This window comes from Xyrauchen texanus, chromosome 14 (genome assembly GCF_025860055.1).
Source record: "Xyrauchen texanus isolate HMW12.3.18 chromosome 14, RBS_HiC_50CHRs, whole genome shotgun sequence".
In the NCBI taxonomy this organism is placed as follows: Eukaryota; Metazoa; Chordata; class Actinopteri; order Cypriniformes; family Catostomidae; genus Xyrauchen; species Xyrauchen texanus.
The window spans coordinates 23,080,666-23,101,923 of record NC_068289.1 but is presented as its reverse complement, the minus strand read 5'-3'; the positions used below and the strand labels follow the sequence as shown (position 1 = coordinate 23,101,923).

Sequence of the window (21,258 nt, the reverse complement as noted above, 5' to 3'; positions counted from 1 at the left end):
ACACATTCTAAATTGCACTGGTTACCAGTGAAGAGAAGCTAAAACAGGTGTGATGTGTGCCCTTTTACTGGTGTGGGTTAAAAGCCTTGCAGCGGAGTTCTGAACAGTCTGAAGGCGATAAAGCTCTTTCTTATTAAGACAAGTAAAAAGACAGTTACAGTAATCTAAACAAGATGAAATAAAAGCATGAATGATCATCTCCAGTTAGGCCTTAGATACCAGGACTCTTATTTTGGATATGTTGCTTAATTGAAAGTAAGGATGAGAGCAGGCTTCACTCAGTGTATATGAATTTTAAAGGGGTCATATAATGCCATTTTTGTACAAGCTAATATGAATCTTTAGGGTCTAAATGAAAACTTTGTAATATACTTTTATTAAAAATTCTCATTAGTATTTTAAGAAAATACTAATTTTACCTGCTCAAAAACAGCTGTGTTTTCAGCACACCGTTTCAGTGCATATGACTTTAAATGATAATGAGCTTTGGTCACCCCGCCCCTTCTTAGCAAAACCAGCTTTATACTGACCCTCGTTTATAAAGCAGTCTGGTGAAAAATGATTCGCGCAAACATGAACGCATTGACGTTGCTCGTGGGGAATATTCCCATCGTAAACAAAACTGAGCCACTGCGTCTTCAGCGGTTCAGATTTAGGAACATCAAAATGACTGCTGTGTTCGTTATTACACCGAAGAACAGAACACCACAATCGCTTAGGCGCCATTCTGCTCCAGTGTATCAACAATGATGACGGACTATGATTGACAGCTCGCTCACGAGCGAGGGCGGGTCTGTGTTGAAACACTGCTGTCAATCAACAATCCTGGGAGGGGCGTCCGACCGTGTGACGTTTTGAAGCAGGGGAAAATATATAAGTCCGACCGTGTGACGATTTGAGGCAGGGGAAAATATATAAGGAGATTAAAACAAAAACACTGGATGGATTTTTATCATAATAGGATGGTTGTGTACAGGCACAGCCAACACACATTTCAGTACAATCAACTTGAAAAAGTGCATGTACCATTATATGACCCCTTTAAGAGTGCTGGCCTAAAAGATAACATACCTTCTTCGGTGTGCAACAAAATCACAATGTACCCAGTCTTATATAACCACACCCATTACCACACCCATATTAACACCAGCCTATAATATAGGATAATGATCAGACCAATAATACCAACAGTACACAGATGAGGCAACGAGAAGCTTGGTATATCTTTAACTTAAACACATGTATCCTGTGTGGGATGAATGATGATCTATCATTAAGTTGTTTCTTATAATTGGAATAATTGTATTAATTTTTTTAAATATTTTTGCAAATGTATAACAGCCTCATCTGTGTACTGTTGGTATTATTGGTCTGATCATTATCCTATATTATAGGCTGGTGTTAATATGGGTGTGGTAATGGGTGTGGTTATATAAGACTGGGTACATTGAGATTTTGTTGCACACTGAAGAAGGCACACGCCGAAACGCGTCTGTGCGAAATAAACAATATATGCATAGTGCGGCCACTTTTTCCACCTTAATTGAAAGAAACAATTTTTGATAAGTTGTTTCGAGTGTTGCTCCAAGGACATGGCAGAATCAAAAACCACACCTAAACTTCTGAGAATCGGCTGCACAGACGAGCCTAATATACCGATATGTTGCTTTATCTGAGAGATGCTTTGCTCAGGGGCAATTATAAGTGTTTCAGTCTTAGCCGAGTTCAGGACTAAGAAGTTATCATTTAACCACTGCTTGATACTAGTCAGACAGTTGATAAGAGAGGACAGTTTATGTAACTCAGAAGACTTAAAAGAGCAGTACAACTGAATGTCATCTGCATACAGATGATAAGAAACCTCACTAAACTGACCGATTATCTATCCTAGAGGGAGTATGTATACAAGGAACAGAATTGGTCCCAAGATCGAACCCTGAGGTACCCCACTCGACAAGCCTGCAGTATCTGACATGATCTGATTTATAAAAACACTAAAACTTCTACCAGAAAGGTAAGGTGAAAACCATTTTAAAACTGATCCAGATATCCCTACCAGGTCCTGAAGTTTATTAATCATAATATTATGGTCAATAGTGTCAAAGGTGGATGAGAGGTCCAATAAAACTAACACTGTGTGCTTCCCAGAATCAGCTGACATCATAATATCACTGGAAACTTAAGTAGTGCAGTCTCCGTAGAATGCTTTTTGTGGAAGCCTGACTGGTATTTGTCAAAAATGACATTTATCTCTAAGAAAGTAGTAAGCTGCTCGGCTACCACTTTCTCTAAAATCTTAACCATAAAAGGAAGTTTAGATATTGGCCTGTAATTCTAGGGTTGTGATGGGTCCGAACTGGGCTTTTTCAGAACAGGTTCAACAATAGCATGTTTAAAAAAGTTGGGAACCACACCAGTTAAAAGAGAAATATTGATCAATTCTACAACGCAAGGGCCAATAGAATCAAAAGCCTGCTTAAACAACACAGTCGGGAGAAGATCACTGTGACAAGAAGAGGCTTTCAACTTGGGGAAGAGCCAAGGCACATGCCTTCTTATAAGCAAGTGGAGGCAAGATACTTGCTCTAATATTAGTAATCTTATCAACAAAGAAATTAAGGAATGCATTACTGTCTGAAGTAGAGAGCATTGCAATGGGAGGGACAGATGGCGAAACAATTTAATTAATGGTGTCAAACAAGAATTTGGGGTTTTTCTTATTTGAGGATATTAGCTGAGAGAAGTATTTAGTTCTAGCACTTTCCAGCAGTTCATTTAAGGAAGCTGTTAATTCCCTAAGATAAAGCCTATGAACTTCGAGTTTAGTTGCTTTCCATAAGCTATCTATCTTTCAATGTTTAATTCTACAACTCTGGATAGATTTATTTATCCAGGGACAGGACTTTTTAAGAGAGACAATGTTTGATTTCACAGGTGCCACTTCATCTAAAATGGCTAAACATTGGCTGTTAAGAGACTGAGCATAAACATTTGCATTACTGCAACCCCTTAGCTGGCATGGATCAAACAAGATAGAAAACCTCTCGGCAACATCCTGGTTTTTAATTCTCCTTTGAGCCTGTTGTAGAAATTTTGATACTCATTGATCAGTGATAGTCATTGCAAGGGAATGCCCCTGTGTCTGAGGAATGCAGAGGGGGAGGATCTGCTTCTGTGGGAGACCATGGGCAAGAGGTATAAAAAAACAAGTCAGCCCTCCCCTTCTCGTCTCACTCATGGCACAGATGAACTCCTGTGTAATGACTGGGTCCTTCTTGCAAGAATAAATTCTTTTAAAAGACTGTTTGATTCAGAGTGTCTCTTACGCAGTGATAATGGTTGGTTAATAATTTTTTTGCCACAACAATGTGGTGTCAGAATAGTGGGATTCCTTGGAAGTGCCTTCTGGACCTGAGTGCGGACGGTGTTTGGCCACCTGGACTGAGAAGTTCCAGCTCTACCTCGTAAGCTTAAGAGAGAGGGGCCGACCGCATCAGGGCCAGGAGAAACTCCACTGGAATCAAATGAAAATGAACCCGTGGCAACCCAAATATCTATGGTAAGGGATGACTAAATTATTTTCTTTTGGTATAAAAGTGAGTGAACCATAGTGGCTGAAACTGTTTTCTGTGGTGCGAGTACAAGAGGTTCTCAAGCAGAAACTGAGACCTACGAACAGGTCAAGAGGTTTTCTAAACAGAGACAGAGTTCTCGCAAAAATTGTTTAATTAGTTTAGCTGAAATACTGAGCACTGGAACATACTCCAGAGAAAGATTTTGAGCAAACTGTAATTAACAAAGCACTAGGGAGTGCACCCTTAGCTGATCTTGGGTTAAGAAATCAGATCTGTTAGACGCGCGTCGAACGGTAAATCCACAGAGAAACACAAACAGCCAGTATGGGGAAATCTCAAAGCAAGCTTGTGTGACTGGTCTTCATCAGCTCTGCGTTTTGTGGTTTAATGAAGAAGACCGGGCAACAGAAATCATTCAGGCCAGATTTTATTCTGCACGAATAAAGACAATTAAATAAAAAAATCGAATCTGTGGCCTTCTCTCACAATAGGATCCAACCTCTCTTCAGTCGCGCTTACCGTGAACTGAACACATTTTACACTTTTCATGTTTCTAAATATAAATCTAAATCAATTGTGTTCAATATATTTTATCAAAATTAAATAAAGCAAAATAAAATAAAGCATTTTACATAAAATCTAAATAATATTAACAGAAGCATGAAAGAGAACATACCTGCATGAATAAAGACAATTAAATAAAAAAAATCGAATATGTGGCCTTCTCTCACAATAGGATCCAACCTATCAGTGAAAATCATTATTTTAGCCGCCGAACTTGCACACTCATGAACTCTCTCCAAAAATACATGCTCCATATCATTCACACAAACTTCATACATATTTAAATAAGATTAAAGTGCATTCAGAAGAAAATTACATGTTTTATTACACTAAACAGAACTCACATAAAACTTTTTAGACGGAGCTTCAACGCAACTAACCTCTCTTCAGTCACGCTTACCGCGAACTGAAGGAGAGCAATGAGAACAGAAGTCATAAAACATGAATCTTAAAGGAGCCACGCACTAATAAAAAAACTAGTAAACTAGTACTAGTAAAAATTACCATATAACAATAGAAACATGACATCTTAATTCAAAGAAATCAATATTAAAAGAATAAATGAAATGAAATGTTAAAATAATAATTTCCAGAATACAAAATAATTATATAAATATAACAAATGATAATAACAAGGAGAAATTTTGAGTGAAATTAATAAATAAATATAACACCTGTTACACTTGCCAAATTTGATACACCAGTTTTCTGTCAAATGAGGAAAAAACTATAGGAGAAAATGTATGCAGGACATAGAGAAAGTATCAAATATCATGATTTCCCCAGGGGAGGGAACACTGAGCACAACTAGACTGAGAGTGGTGTGAGAATCAGTGGAATAGGGCAGCGGGGCGCAAATAGTTGTGGCTGCGTTCAACATGTGTGTAAAAAATGTGAACAGACAGTGGGCTGTTGGCTTAAGGAAGCAGATAGAAGAGAACAAAAGCAAATGCAGAAAGAATTAGCATGTAGGATTGACAATGTGGAAGAAAATAAAATGTGTGAAAGATCTGTTTGTGTGTCAGCACCACCAGAACCAACTAATGAAAAGTATGTTTGTGTTTCCCCACATGCAACAGCGATTGTGCCGGCGCCGCCGGCGTAAAATCATCACTATCCCGTGGTGGAGCTGAAAGCCCTTAAACTGAACCCCGACCTCGACTGCTCTCCGCCCAGAAGACAAGCACCACAAGCAGCTTCTCCCGACTCGGGCAGTGAAGGAGACCTGAATGAACTTTTTTCTGAAATCGCACAAGCAGTGACAGCAAGTAACATTGAATGGAAGAGCGATTGACATCCACCCTGGCACACGCTGTACACGCAGATGAACAGCTGCTGACAAAGAAAGTCAAGGAGAAAGGGGGAGAAAGATCTTCAGTTGGCAGTTGTGCGACTACAGTCTAATGTCAGTACATCGAAACCACAGCAGAAGTGGGCCGACAAAAAGAGGCTACAGAAACCAGCGGAAGTGGAATTGCGGCTTGTGTGAGACTGACGACCATGAGTTCAGAGAATGCACGAAATGCAGGCTGTGAAAACAAGAGGGATACTGGGATTCAGACTGTCTGGAGAAGAGAAAGGCAGACTGAGGCAGAGCAGAGAGCAGCGAGGGAGGGGGTCGAACACAGGGTGCTCGGCAGCAGGCTACAGAAAAGGGAAGTGAACATTTCTTAACCACACACACATACAACACATACACTGATTTACATACTGCTCTCTGCAATGAAGACAATGCTTGCAAATCTTTGAGTGTGACTGATGAATTTTATGTGATAATGTTTCGGATGAATGTTTGAGAATGTACAAAAGTTCAGGGTTTTTACAAATGCTGAGATATCAAATGTTAGTTGATGGGACATTAGTACATTTTTTGGTAGATTCTGGGGCTGGCCATTCTACGATACGACCATGTGACTTGCCATGTGTCCCAAAATTGACAGGTTCAGTGCATAAAGAGCACCTTGGCCTAGGGCCATTTGGTTTCTGAAAAAATTCACAGTGCCCTTGGAGTGTGAGACGGAGAAGGGGAGAACATTTAAACATGAGTTTCTGTGTTCACCAGCTTGTCTGGTACATCAAATGGCCAGAGATTTAATGTGTGAATTGAGTTTGACCCTTACTTCCTTTGGAATTAGCATTGAGGAAGAACCACAAATATGTTGTTCTAAATTTGAACCGCAGTGGGCATATGAATGGCGTGTGAAAAATGATGATTGGGCAAAAATGATCTTGAAATTGGCAAAAAATCGAACAATGCCATTTAACACAGAAAATATGACGCCTGACCAATTGCATTGCACGTCACATGTCGTAATTGAACGGGAACCACAATATGAGGAGGGGTGGTTTAATGGGGTAGAAAATGAGACTGTGAAATTTGATGAGATTTTCTGGACAGAAAATGTGTGTGCGCTCTCAGCTTGCCTGACAGAAAAACAAATGCAGTTCTATTTGATAGTAGGGAACACTGCCACCCTAATCAGGGACCAAGGCCAAAGAGCTGCTGTGGGCAGATTTGGGCCCCTTTGTGAGAGAATGCATGAAAGCAACAAATTGGGCTGAAATAAGTGCAGGAGTGAAACACAGGAAAAGTGTAGGAGCATTTATGTCAAAATGTGATTTTGAGATTGAAGTGCAGTATGTGGATGATTTTTTGATCTGTGCATGTGATGAAGCTACGTGTGTGGCTGACTCTGTGTCCCTTTTGAAGCACCTAGAGGGGGAGGGACACAAAGTCAGTCTTTCAAAATTGCAGTTTGTGAAACAGGAAATAAAGTTTTTGGGACATGTTATCAGACCAATGATGTACCAAAACCAATTACGAAAAAACAATTATTGTCATTTTTAGGAATGTGTGCTTATTGTCGTACATTTATTCCTAATTATGCCATTCTTGAATAGCCTTTGCAAGCCCTGATGACAGGGAAAGGGCTGAGGTCATTTGACAAGCTTGTTTGGACAAGCGAAGATGAGGAGGCATTTGCTAACATGACGATTTTGGTGCTTTATGGAAGCACAGAACATTTTTAAAGTATAAATGGCTCTGGCTCCCACTTTGGGCCTGCCAGATGTAAACAAACCGTTTGTTCAGATGGTTGATGAGAAAAATGGGTTTATGACTTCTGTTCTTTTGCAGACTCATGGAGACAGACTGCGACCTGTGGCATAGTTTTCAACCAAACTTGATGCAGTAGCAACAGGCATATTTATCAACCAAACTTGATGCAGTAGCAGCAGGACTACCACACTGTTTGAGGGCTGTGGTGGCTACTGAACTGGCAGTACTGGTTGTGGACGCGTAGTGATTCGCCTCAATCCGGGTGGTGGAGGACGAATCCCAGCTGCCTCCACGTCTAAAATCGTCAACCCACGCATCTTATCACGTGGCTTGTTGAACGCATTGCCACTGAGACTTAGCGTGTGTGGAGGCTGCACATGTCGTGGAATATCGCGATGAATCTCTCTAAGTTGTAAGAAAACTCTCGGAGTCTTGAGTTCCAGATGCCAAAGTTGTAGTTTATTGAACACCAACAAACATGAGACCGGCCAGCTGTCCGTTCTGACATTATCCTCCTAAGTTCTCAGTTATATACCTTTTTGCTATCTTTTACCCACTATCTCTGACCAATGGGATTATTGACCTTGTCTCTCTCCCTCACCACCAATATGTTTTATCTCCTTCATTAATTAAATATTGGTGGAAAATCCCCCGCTTATCTATTAAAATAAAAAACATACATCAGCTGGTAACTTCACATTATCGTTTGATTAATGAAAGAAAATGCAAGCTCCACAGATTTTAGCTCATCAAGACAAAACATCATGGCAGCAAAACACCAGCTGCAAAGATAACATACATTCAGCTTACAATACATCATTCATATAATAACTGTTTAAAAGTATAAGAGATAAGAGATATCGTCAAGGTTACATGCCAGAACACTGCTGACCAACAGAAACACATTTTGTTTTTGAAGAAATACATATTTTGTTTTTGTTAGCTCACACACCTGTTTTTCAAGGTCATATACCATTTTTTGTGTTCTCTGCAGCATCAACACTTTTAGTAACCTCACATGCTTTCTCCTGGGTCACACAAAGGCCTGGAAACTCATATATGTATTTTAATATATAAAAACATACTAGAATATTAACGCTCAACTCATCACGCTCCTCACCGAGAACAAACCACATAGTGATCACAAGGAGGTTACCCCATGTGACTCTACCCTCCCTTAGGAGACCTGGCTGGAGTCACTCAGCACGCCCTGGGATTCGAACTAGTAAACTCCAGGGGTGCTAGCCAACATCTTTATCACTGAGCTATCCAATGTACCCTCAATATACAAGGGCATATATGGTATATACTGTTGGTATTTTACAGTGGTGCGTATAAATGGGTATAAATTATAGTGTATGTGCTTTTCCCACTGTACTCCCAGAAATGTTTTGTTGACTTGTTGTTGAGGTCCATCCAATGACGTTTGTTCTCGCCGGTCTGTTCACCCACATGTGCACTCCTCAAAAGCCGCATTCTAGCGGAGAAACCGAGGTGTGTTAAACTGCTTTCTCTTGATCCCATAAACAGCGTATGGAAATCCGCTTTCTTGTTTATATTACATTTCAGAAAGCCACTTCTGCAAAAACCCTGGAATAAACTATATAAATTCCTATATAAAAAATATACAAAATATTAATATAAATATGATCTTTAATTTTTGTGCTATATGCAAAAAAATTAAATAATAATATACATATATATATATATATATATATATATATATATATATATATATATATATATATATATATATATATATATAAATCACTTTCCTGATTATGCTACTACCGGGCAGCAAATTTAAAAGATGTGATTTATTATCATATGATATAAAATTACTTTGTCTTGTCTGCGTGTGTCTGTGTGTGCTGTGTATTTTCCCCCTATGGGGTTGTCGTAAGATGTATCCATGCATGTCAGCAGTGCTTATTGTAAATATTTAGTTTCAATCGTGTCAGCAATCTGCTTCAAATAAATGAAGAAAAAAAGTTCTGTCTCTCCCAAAATGTGCATCCTTTTTTCAATTTGCTATTATTTAAAGCGAATACTCGGTAGCAACTGTTATGTTTAGCATTTTCCTTATGTTGATGTAGCGCTGTTTGGGTGGAGTAAAGATTTGTAGCTTGAAAAGCCAGATGTTTTTACAGTTGTCCGAGTTTTGTCTGGAATGCATCTCAAACCAACTTCAAGAGTCAGATCAGTTTTATATATGACTCTTTTATTTATGTCTTGAATCCGTCTTGGAGGGATTTTTAATGACTTTATTTCAAATGCGAAATATAATTTTATATGAACGAATCAACTTGATTACATTACGTTACACAAACGAGTTAACAAATCATATTTAATGTTATTAAAGTTGTAATAGATCCTCAATGTAAAGATTACACATTACCCTTATTTAGCTTAGCCTATATGTAATACTTATGGCTATATGTAAAACCCTTTGGTAAATTAATTTATTAAATTCCATGCGCTCTCTTTTGTTTTTGTAACGAGGCAGGCAGGCAACAAAAACACAGGAAACCAGGCACAGAGCATGACAACAGATGTGAGAACTGACAAACTAACTTCTTCCTCTTCTTGTTTCCGGCAGACTAGATGCATCTATGGCGTATTGCTGCCCTCCACTGTTCATTATTCGTTATTCACATATTAATGGTGATTGGCTATATCCTTTGTATAATCCAGTTTCATGTAGGTACTTGATCAGTTTCTTCATTTTGTTCCAACTATCCAAATTAAGTAGAGTGCATAGGCTAAATATAGTTTCTCCAAATGCTCCCAGGTCTCTGAACAATTTCCTCCTTTGACAAGAGAACTTTCTACAATGAACTAATACATGCTTCACCATTTCCTTGTCTCCACATTCACATATTCCATCAGGATGTTTACCAATCAGAGGCAGGCCACTCCTCAGCCCACAATGCCCAAACCTCAATCTGGATAAGACTACTGCATCTGTTCTCTTACTTCTAAATGCACATTTTCCTTTCTCTACAATTCTTTGTACTGAATAGTATGCCCTCCCCTTCCTTTCATTTTCCCATGATTTTTGCCACATTTCTTTTACTGACCTATTTATTATTTCTGTGTTATCTGGTGACCCATACTGTAAATTGATTTGAACTCTTTCCTCCTGCACTGCCTTCTTTGCCACCTCATCTGCCTCCTCATTACCCTCCACACCCATGTGCACCGGAAACCCACAAAAGCCCCACCTCATACCCTGCTTTGTGAATTCTATATAACACCTGCATAATTTCCACAAGTAAATCAGGTCTGGATTTTGTTTTAGTATCTTTAATTGTAACTAAATTTGCTGCTGAGTCACTACATATGACTGAATGCCACAACCCACCTTAATGCCCAGAGAACTGCCACCATCTCTGCTGTGAAGACTGACATGTGGTCTGGACAAACTATCTGGGGGAAACAAGGGCTTAACTATACCAGGGAACAAACAAGGGAACAAGGAACACCTGTGGAAACAATCAGGGGAAAACCAATCTTAAAATTAAAGGGATTTTTTACAAAGGACTACAAAAACAGGAATCAGGAACTAAACAAGAATTTCAACATACAAGCACAAAAACAAAAGACAACAGGGAATATGTGACAGATCCCCCCCTTTAAGTAGCAGATTCCAGACGCTCCAAAAAAAAGGTCCATGGAGTGTAGGGGAAAACACGTGTTTCAGGGGGGCACAAGGGGCAAAACAGGCAGTTCAAGGGGGCACAAGTGGATCAGAGGAACAAGGCAATGAGACCAGAGTAGATCAGATGTGTGGCTAGGAGACCAAGGAGACCAGAGCAGATCAGGCGGATGGCCTGGAGACCAAGAAGACCAGAGCAGATCAGGCAGACGGCCAGGAGACCAAGGAGACCAGAGCAGATCAGGCGGACGGCCAGGAGACCAAGGGACAGAGACTGTGTCAGGAGGACTGGGAGGCGGCCACAGGACAGGGACTGGGTCAGGAGGCCTGGGAGGCGGCCACAGGACAGGTACTGGGTCAGGTGGTGTAGCACTATAGGAGGAGTCACTAGTAAGGTGGACGTAACCGCTGAAGGAGGACTCTCTGGGGGATCGGGCGCAGCCGCAGGAGGAGAAGTCTCTGGGAGAGTGGGCGGAGCCGTGATTGAAATAGTCTCTGGGAAATGGGCGATGCCATGGGAGGAATAGTCTCTGGGGGAGCGAGCAAAGCCCCGGGAGGAATAGTCTCTGGGGGAGCAGGCGGAGCCAAGGGAGGAGCAGTCTCTGGGGGAGCGGGCGGAGCCGCGGGAGGAGCAGTCTCTGGGGGAGCCACGGGAGGAGCACCTCCTGATGGCCGAAGTTGACAAAGCTGGCTCTGGGATGGACGAGTCTGGCAACGCTGGCAACACTGGCTCTGGGACAGACGAGGCTGGCAACGCTGGCTCTGGGACGGACGAGGATGGCAACGCTGGCTCTGGGATGGACGAGGCTGGCAAGGCTGGCTCTGGGATGGAGGCTTCCAGCTTGTTGGCTGTGGCAGGTGTGGGCATTGGCTCGTTGGCCATGGCAGGCGTGGAGGGACGAGGCATGGAAGGCTGTGGAGCGACCACTGTGGGAGGAGATATAAAGCCCTCTTCCTCTACCCCGCTAACTCTCAGAGCCTCCTCCACGAACTCGACGAGCGTCCAGTGAGGATCCGCTGGAGGCAATAGCTCCTTTAGTGCACTACTGAGACCCGCCCTGAAGAAAACCACCAAAGAGTAGTCTGGGTAGTGCACTAAATTCACCAGCTCTAAAGACTCACGGACGTGATCCTCAACTGGACGGTCCCCTTGAATTCTGAAGGCTGCTAGATCCACCTTAGGTCAGTTCTTCTGTGACGAGGCAGACAAAGAATGGGGATCTAAGTGCAGCTTTAATAAAACAAAACTTAAACAAGTTACTGTAACTCAGAACATAACAAAAACACAGGAAACCAGGCACAGAGCATAACAATACATGTGAGAACTGACAAAATAACTGGGGGGAAAAAAGGAATTAAATATACAATGGAACAAACAAGGGAACAAGGAACACCTGTGGAAACGGGGAAAACTAATCATAAAATTAAACTACAAAGGACTACAAAAACTAACAGGAAACAAGAATTTCAACATAAAAGCACAAAAACAAAAGACAACAGGGAATATGTGACAGTTTTAGCCCAAAATTGGTTAGCAGCAAGCTGATTCTGGACTTTATTAATATATAATTACACTCTGTTTATATAACAAATTCTCCCTGCATGAGGAGACATTTTGTCCAATCTGGCCCTCGAATTAAAACAGCTGCAAAGAATTACAGTATGCTATAAATGCAATTACATCAAAGACAAGACACAAAAAAAACTGGGTTACTTTGTCAAATTTACTCCTGAAATGAATGCAACGCTCCTGTCCACTATTACTAAATAAACTAAAACAGTACTTACAGACATTAGTTTGATTTTAGGATGGACAGATGAACGGATGGATAGGGGTAGAGGCATGGATTGTGTGAGAGTCACAGCTGGCGGTGTGTCTCAACATATGACTGTAAACTAACCAGTAAGGTGTTATGCTACATTCTAGCCATTTCCATCTGCAGGCAGTCACAAAACACTCTGTCAAATCTCACTGGTGCATTTCTGCTGAGAGCTAGTATGTGTTATTCTGAAATGGCAGACCCAGGTATATGGCAATCATGATTTTATCCCTGTCTCCAGTTAACAAAACAACATTACAACACTTTCAAAACAACGTAAATAAATAGACTTAACAGCTGAACCTGCTATGGTCTCATTCAGGGTTGCCAAATCTGCAGTCTAAAACTCTACTACTTTTAATGAATTGTGGTTTGTTTTTTACTGCGGTTTGAAGTACAAAATTTTCCTCACTCACTTTATGTTCTGCTAATGGTGAGACTGTCTGCTAAGATTATTGACAGTGTGGGGAGATTTTTGTGGCTCTGATAGGGAGACTGTAATTGGTTAAATTTAAAGGATTAACACCTGAAAAAGGTGAACCACTATAATTTGAATTTACAGTTGAAATAGTGTGCAATGCATTATACGTGACTATAAATTTTTATTTTTGGTTTTATTGATAATTTGCCTGGTTTTCATTGGTCACTGTGCTGTCTTTGTTATAATATAATAATAGCTATAAACAGCTTAAAAGCAAGAAAGGTGGAACTCACATGTTAGTATTGGCAGTAGAGGTTAGCCACTCTCCAGCTAAACCAATGATGTCTAGACCTGAAGACAACTGGTTAAAAAACCTGGGGTGACCTGCAGAGACAGAAAAGAGAGAGAAAATAAAATAGATAAACATTTAGCATTATTTTTCTTTGCTGTTGTAACGCGCGTAGTGTTATCCTCTACCTTTAGTTCTTACCCAGCGCTGTTCCGTGGGTTCTTGGCCTCGTTCTGTTATCACCACAATAAGGAGGGCACTGACAAGGAGCTCCGGTGACTACAACACTTGTTTATTGAACATTGTGAAATGGCCGCAGCCGATTACATAGTGCATCTCGTGTCTCTCTCTCTGAACACACTCCAACTGTTTTCTCCCGCTCTCTAAATCGCGGGCGCCGTTCTCGCGATACTATCCCAAATCTTATTTAAAGTCATAGAACATTATAACCCTTAAATTTCACTTCCTACATAATACTCCCTTACCCAACAAGAAATGTCCTCATTTCTATAACTCAGGTCTGAATACCCAAAAAAAAAAAAAAAAAAAAAAGTAGATAAATTGTTTCGCAACATCTGTATCAAAAGAGGTCAACATTAACAGAACATGTTTAGCAATACTGAAACACAATAGATGAAATAGACCCCTAAAGACATCAATATATGATCACATGAGAACAATGAACATTTAGCAAATCAGTAAAGTGCAAAGTCCTGCAAATGGTGAGGCAACCGACGTGTCCTGGGGGGCACAGTCCGAGTGGACACCGGAGTGTCAGGAAACTCAGTAACACCTGTTGACGGTCCAGCTTCCGGTGTGCACCGTGTCAGAGGAAACAATTCAGAGTGCAGGGTAACATGGCCATCCTGTGCGTTATGCGTAGCACTGGAGGGTTGTGGAGTGCCATGTTGTTGGACGTAAGGTTGCAACTGGGGCAATGGTATGGGCTCCAATGGAACCTGGGGTGCAGGAGGAGGTCCCGGGGGCACCGGTGTAGTGAGGGGTGGGAGGAGTCCTGACAATGTGGTCAGGATATTCGGTTTAACAAGGGAGGAAGGGGGGGTGAAAGTCAGTGAGTTCTTTGAGTCTGTGATATAGGGTTTCATGCGATTGTAATGAATGATTTTCGCTTTCGCACACGGTCTGGATACGTCACGAACTTCAAAATTAACAGGGGTAGAAATACCAGAGGGGCATATTGGTTGCAAAACCTCATAGGGACCCACCCAACGTGGACACAGTTTATTGTGGCGTCGGGCAGGGTCATCCACTAACACGAAGTCACCCTGGCTATACGGAGTGTACTTTAAGTGACAATCATAGTTCAGGCGTTGCTGATCTTGTGCCCTGTCTCTGTGAGCAGTTGCAAAATGGTAAGCAGAGGTCAATCTTTTCCGCAGCTTGTTAGCATATGCTGCTGGCGTGCCCGCTGTCGCTGAACTGACAGCAGTACTATCCTGGAGCAGGGTTTCCAGGGAAATGCACGCCTCACGGCCATGAGCCAAAAAGAAGGGTGTCAATCCCGTACTAGTGTGCTTGGTGGTGTTATAAGCCAATGCAACCAGCGGGAGGTGCTCATCCCACTCTGTGCCCGACGCAAAAAGATGCTTGGAAAGTTCATCTTTAAGGGTACGATTAAAGCGCTCAACAGCCCCGTCACATTGAGCATGATAAGGGGATGTACGGAGCTTCTTGATCGATAACAAGTTACAAAGGTGCTTAATGAGATCGGATTCAAATTGTCTGCCCTGGTCAGAATGTAGGGCCTCAGGAACACCATGTTGTGGAATATAGTGGTCAAAGATGCAGCCTGCCACTGAGACCGCAGTTTGATCCTTCAATGGGTAGAGATTGACAAACTTAGTGTATAGGTCCATTATTACCAGAACATAACGGTTGCCCTTGGTAGATATAGGTAACTCTGTTATGTCTGCGGCCACAATTTGAAATGGACGGTCAGGAGAGATAGGAATGAGTGGTGCCTGAGGTCAGGGCACCGGAGAACGCCTTGACTGACAAGCAGCACACTGGGAGCAATGTTTGGCAACGTTTGACGACATGTAAGGCCAGTAGAAGGACCGCATGGCTCTGTCCAAAGTTTTGGCCAGCCCATAATGACCCACTGAAGGGTGTCCATGAACGTGACTGAGGACTTCAGGAATCAACAAAGTAGGAATGACAACTTGCAAGGCATTGTCCCCAAAAGAGCTGCGTGAATGTCTGCATAACACTCCATTATGGATACCTAGGCGACTAAACTGTGCCCATAGTTTCCTGAGGTATGATGAAGCATCACGTAGCCTCCATAAGGGTGGCCTGCGTCCTGTTTCCATCCACGAGAGCACAACGGCTAAATCTGGGTCTGACCTTTGTTGTTCTATGACGTTCCACTCACTTTGGAATTGCACAAGATTTGATGTTGTGTGGTGTGGAACAGTCACGGGCAAAGGGGCATTCGCATCCCTAGACAGTGTTTGGGAGTGTGCTGACATCGGTTCAGCCTGCAAAGCTATTGATGTAGTCTGAGTTGCTACAGAGACAGTAGACGCGCCGCTCTGAAGACACCCGTCTGGTTCCTGATGGACGGTCTCTGGCCGTCTGGACATGGCGTCTGCATTAAGGTGTTTAGCGCCATTACGGTGAATGACATGCCAGTCATAAAGGTCCAGTTCTATGGCCCAACGTGCCCTTCTACCTGTAGGGTCATGGTGTTAGGGGTATAACAGTTATGACCCGGATCAGATATGGAGAAAGAAAACCAGGAGTCAGAAGTTCAATCAAAGAATCCAAAATTTACTGAAGAATAGTTTGCAGTGAAATTGGTACAGCCAGCTGCAAAGTCTCACGAGGAGATCGAAAGCTAACTCATACCTTACACAAACTTTTACATCAATTATACCATTTGCAAGGATGTTTATTCTATTATTTAACTCCTGATTGGCTAACAGAGCATAAAGTCACAACATATAGATAGCTATAGCACATCAACATTAATCAGCGCAATTGTCGTCCTGGCCCGAGATTTACATCTGAAGTGACCTCGCAGATGGTCTCGGGCGTCTTCGAGTCTGCCTGCTGTGTCTTCCTGGGTTCAAAACCTGGGTAGAAGGTCAATCACGCATCACCTGAAACACTGATCGAACGACAATGTTTCTCTCTGCACAAGGGAACCAGAGCACACATTTATCAGGTCATTTTAACCAAAACAGTGAGATAAGAAATATTCACCCCCAGGCAAAGGAGAGGAAAGAAATAATAAGAGAAAATTTACACTTCTACTTATTCAAGTGCTATTACATAGGATTTTAAATCATATAATTAGTCATGGACAGGTAAAACTCAACCACAGAATACATCTGGAAAATATGTTTAACATTCCCCCTGGTGTCTCATCTCAAGCTTATTCCCAAGACGACCTTCAAGTCAGCCTCCGTGCAGAACAGAGAGAGAGGCTTCAAGGAATGTGCATGAAATCAAAAATTAACTCTTAACACACATATGATTCAAAGTATATTTCAGTTATGCATAAGAAAAATAAAATTGATTATGTGCGAATGCATATAGTTAATTCATCACTTTATTAAAGAAGTTTAAGCAACAGAATATAGATACATAGTGATCAATACATCTTTATATATGTATCGATATAACTGAAGAGACAAGGGATTTTTGACCTTCCCCCTTCAATGGTCTAACGGAAGTTTCTTGAGACTGACCAAAGGCTTATGATCAGTAATGATGGTGAATGGATGACATGCAAGATAGTGTCGGAAATGACGGACCGACCACACAATGGCATACAATTCCCGATCAAACGTAGACCATTTCCTTTCAGCAGTAGGCAGCACGTGGCTGGCATATGCAATGACATGCTCTTTTCCATCCACTTGTTGTGAAAGAACAGAGCCCAGCGAATGAAGGGAAGCATCAGTGTAAAGGATAAAAGGAATTGAAAAATTTGGAAATGCCATAACTGGTTGTGATGTCAGTTCCTGCTTCAATACACTGAAAGCTTCATTTGCTTCAGCTTACCAAGAAAATGATACTCCTTTGTGTGTGATCACCCGTGTTGATACTATGTGTAATCATGTTTGTTTTCCCATAATCATGAGAATGGGAGCTAAAAATGTTAGAGAACTCAGTCAACAGGCTTTTGAGCTGTGCTTGTTCATTAGCGTTTAAGTGTGTATCCCCCAAATGTACCTCAGGCACTGGTTGGACAGTTTCTGTGGAAGTAGTCACAGCTGAGACTAATGCATACTCATCAAGTGTATTGCCAGTGATGGAGAAAATCTGACCTAATGGGCATCCAGCCTCAAGAGAGACCGTTTCGTTAGTCAGGTTAACAACTCTAACAATGCCCCTCCCCTTTTGAGCTGATGTCAGTGTTCGAGCGATGCCTAAAATCACGACTGGAGGGGGCTGAGGTTCCAGTATACCCACATACGTGTCTGTGAAAGGATTCGCTACACCATTATCTTTGACAGAAATTGGGATTGCCATCTCTGACATAGGCGGGACAGTCACCTGAGTGACACTGACAGCAGAACTTTGTACTGGAATCAGTGACTGGGGTGGTGAAAGAGGCACTGACGTATTATACAGTTGTATACGTGCATTTGGTATGTCGACAGTGACGGTGTGTTCAATTAAGAAATCCCATCCTATTAGAACAGGATGAGTAGCTGTGCGTACCACATGGAAAACATGAGAAAATGTTACATCTCCAATATGTATGGGAGCTATCACAGAGCCAATTATGTCCAATAGCTGTCCCGTTACAGATGACGCTAACACAAATGACTTACTGATAGACTGGGTAGACAAAACTGGAATTGATCTACGACAGTCATCGGTAATGAGGGACAGACCTGACCCAGTATCGACCAAAGCATGAAGTTCTGTACCCGCCAGTGCAATTTGAACGAATGGTGGAGGTGGAGTAGATTTAAGACTGACTGTACCAGAGTGGACCACTATTGGGGATGAAGCTGGCATTTGGTCCCCAATGACAGCTTCTACTCGTTTCCCCGATGTGGTGAGAAAGGGGCCGACCCCTTGTGAGATGGGGGGAAATGTACATGCCGTGTGGGTGATCTTGGCGAACTTTGGGAATGGGGGGGTAGTGATGGAGAGCTGTGTCTGTGGTAACTGGAAGTTCTGTACTGTGGGCTTGGTGAGGGTGAACGAGCATAACGGGCTCTGTGTTCATATTCAAAATCAGACTGGCGGTCTCGTGTAGGCGAGCGGCTAGAGCTACCATAATGAGGTCTATGGGGGGGATATTGGTCATATTGTGTAGTGTGAGGAAGTTGTGACTCACGACCTCGGGAGGAAGGGGAGTAGCTGGAATGTCTTTGGCCGGAGAAGTCATCCTTTGGAAGTGCTCGAACAGTTTCTGCACGGCCATCCTGGTAGCGTCGTGGAGGAAAACAGTCTTCCTCAAAGTGTCGTTGTCGACCTCGCTGCGTGCGTTGTGAAGAACAGCAGCAATCCTGGCGGTAGTGATGATCATTCCGATCAGGTTGGCGATGGCGCGCTGTAATGTCGTAGTCCACGGCTGCGCAGGTCTGATGTGGAGTGTGTGTGGAAGACGTCACCTCGTCCTGAAGGCTGGAAATCCGCCTCGAGAGCTGGTTCATGCGTTCATCGGTTCATCGCAGGTGAGATTGCCGTAAGTCATGCAGGTCGGTTCGGAGTTCAGCAATGGCTGCTGCTAATTCAGTGATGTGAGTTGCAGTCACTGAGTTGGCCAATGGTGGTGAATTTACTGTCACAGGCATAACAGCTGCAGGGTTGGCAACACTAATGGCCAACTGAGCACGTTCACACTGCGTGGCCACTTTCAAAGCATTGTCTAAAGTAGCAGCCCCGTGCTCATGAATTTTCAGTTGAAGTGATGGATCTAGGCCGGTCAAAAATCTGCGAAAAATTTCACAATTCCGTGCTGCTGTATCGTAATGAGGAAATGCTTCAGTAACTAGATTTGTAAGCTCAGCAGCATAGACTTCAAGAGGTTCTTGTGGCTTACGCGGACCAGCATTCAAAAATGTTTGAAATGTGGCCAAAAAAGTTGTACGTCCAAAAACAGTGCTCAAACTAGCTTTAGTCAACTCATAGTCAGCTTTCACCGCAGGGGAGAGAGACTGCCAGTATGCAAATGCTGAACCAGTAAGCTTTACTGAGAGAAGTTTGGCCTTATCCAGTGGTACAGCTGAGACATTTAGTGCTACCTCAAATCTCTGAATCCATGCACTAAAAGGCTCTTTACCATCTCCAGAAAAAGGAGCAGGGAGGTCAATTTTAAATGGCAGATGTGAACTTGCGTCCTCTGCTGCCTGTCTCTCTGCATAGGAACTGCGTCATTCTCGTCGTCCGCCATTTTAAGCGAGAGGGAATAAAAAAAAATAATAAAATAAATAAATAAAAATGCACGTAATCCAAACTTGCAAAAAGAGCATGTGAAAAAAATCAAACCGTATTTGAAGGGCTCTGCAGGTTAAAGCGGCGATATTCACGTCGTTCAATATGGGGAAAACAAGCATCCCAACAGAAACAAGCCAACTACCGCTGCCACCAGTGTAACGCGCGTAGTGTTATCCTCTACCTTTAGTTCTTACCCAGCGCTGTTCCGTGGGTTCTTGGCCTCGTTCTGTTATCACCACAATAAGGAGGGCACTGACAAGGAGCTCCGGTGACTACGACACTTGTTTATTGAACATTGTGAAATGGCCGCAGCCGATTACATAGTGCATCTCGTGTCTCTCTCTCTGAACACACTCCAACTGTTTTCTCCCGCTCTCTAAATCGCGGGCGCCGTTCTCGCGATACTATCCCAAATCTTATTTAAAGTCATAGAACATTATAACCCTTAAATTTCACTTCCTACACTGTCTACGACCAATCAATCTGGTTCCGGAGGTAAAATCCCATTCTCCATAGACAAATTGATTTTTAACAATAACTTAAACCTTTAAAGACAGACCTACTGTGAGCTCCGAGGCTGTTAATTTTATATTCTTCTGTTGAAGCCTCAGCATTCATTCTTGCAACTTCATTTTTTAAAGTGTTTTAAATAGAATTTCTTGTGAAAAACTACACTACCCATGATCCTTAAGGGAAATAATCCACCAATCAGAGTATTGCTCAAAACAAAGTACTCCAAAAGAGCTTGGCAGAGCTTCCGTGATGCATTGTGAATGATGCAATCGAGTCGCTCTCAATAGACTCTCAAACTTCTTATATACAGTGCTGAGCAGATTACTTCTAAATTGCAATGGGGTACTGATTACAAATTACATGACATAAATTGTAATTAGTTACATAATCTTGCAGATTACATTTTTTGATTCATCTAATCTGATTACTTTTGGATTCCACATAATTCTTTTATTTGATGTCACTTGCATTTGGATAGGATAATATTGTACCATTTTAACATAAAAATGCAAAGAGGAAAAAAAACATGTATTCATTATTTACAGTATTGCTAACAGTCTGTGTGTGGTAAGAGATCAGACCAGTTATATTTGGAGTTATATTTATATTCACAAAAATGGCCTCAAAGTTATCACTAAATCAAAAGTGTATTCATTTTCATTTTTAAAATAAGTACTTTGTAATCCAACAAATATACATTTACGTTTACATATGCAAATATTCCTTCAAATGCTTCTTTAAATTTGATGTTGAATACTTTTTAGTTGACAGGAAATTAACTTTTGGAAGGCAGAATTTACATTGCACAGTGATGTTTTTGCCCTGTGTCACCTTAAAAGTAAAATTATCTCTGTACATCCAGTGGTTAAATTCTGATCCATCTTCACCTGGTTAAAGATGAGTACCAGGTCTGTGTGCAATTTCACAAAGCTCT

General features: G+C 41.8%; 1 pseudogene; it reads right to left on the bottom strand.

The window, feature by feature from the left end:
* The window catches only part of LOC127654559 (glutamate decarboxylase 1-like), a 96,089-nt pseudogene that overhangs the window by 57,724 nt on the left and 17,107 nt on the right, over positions 1–21,258 (bottom strand).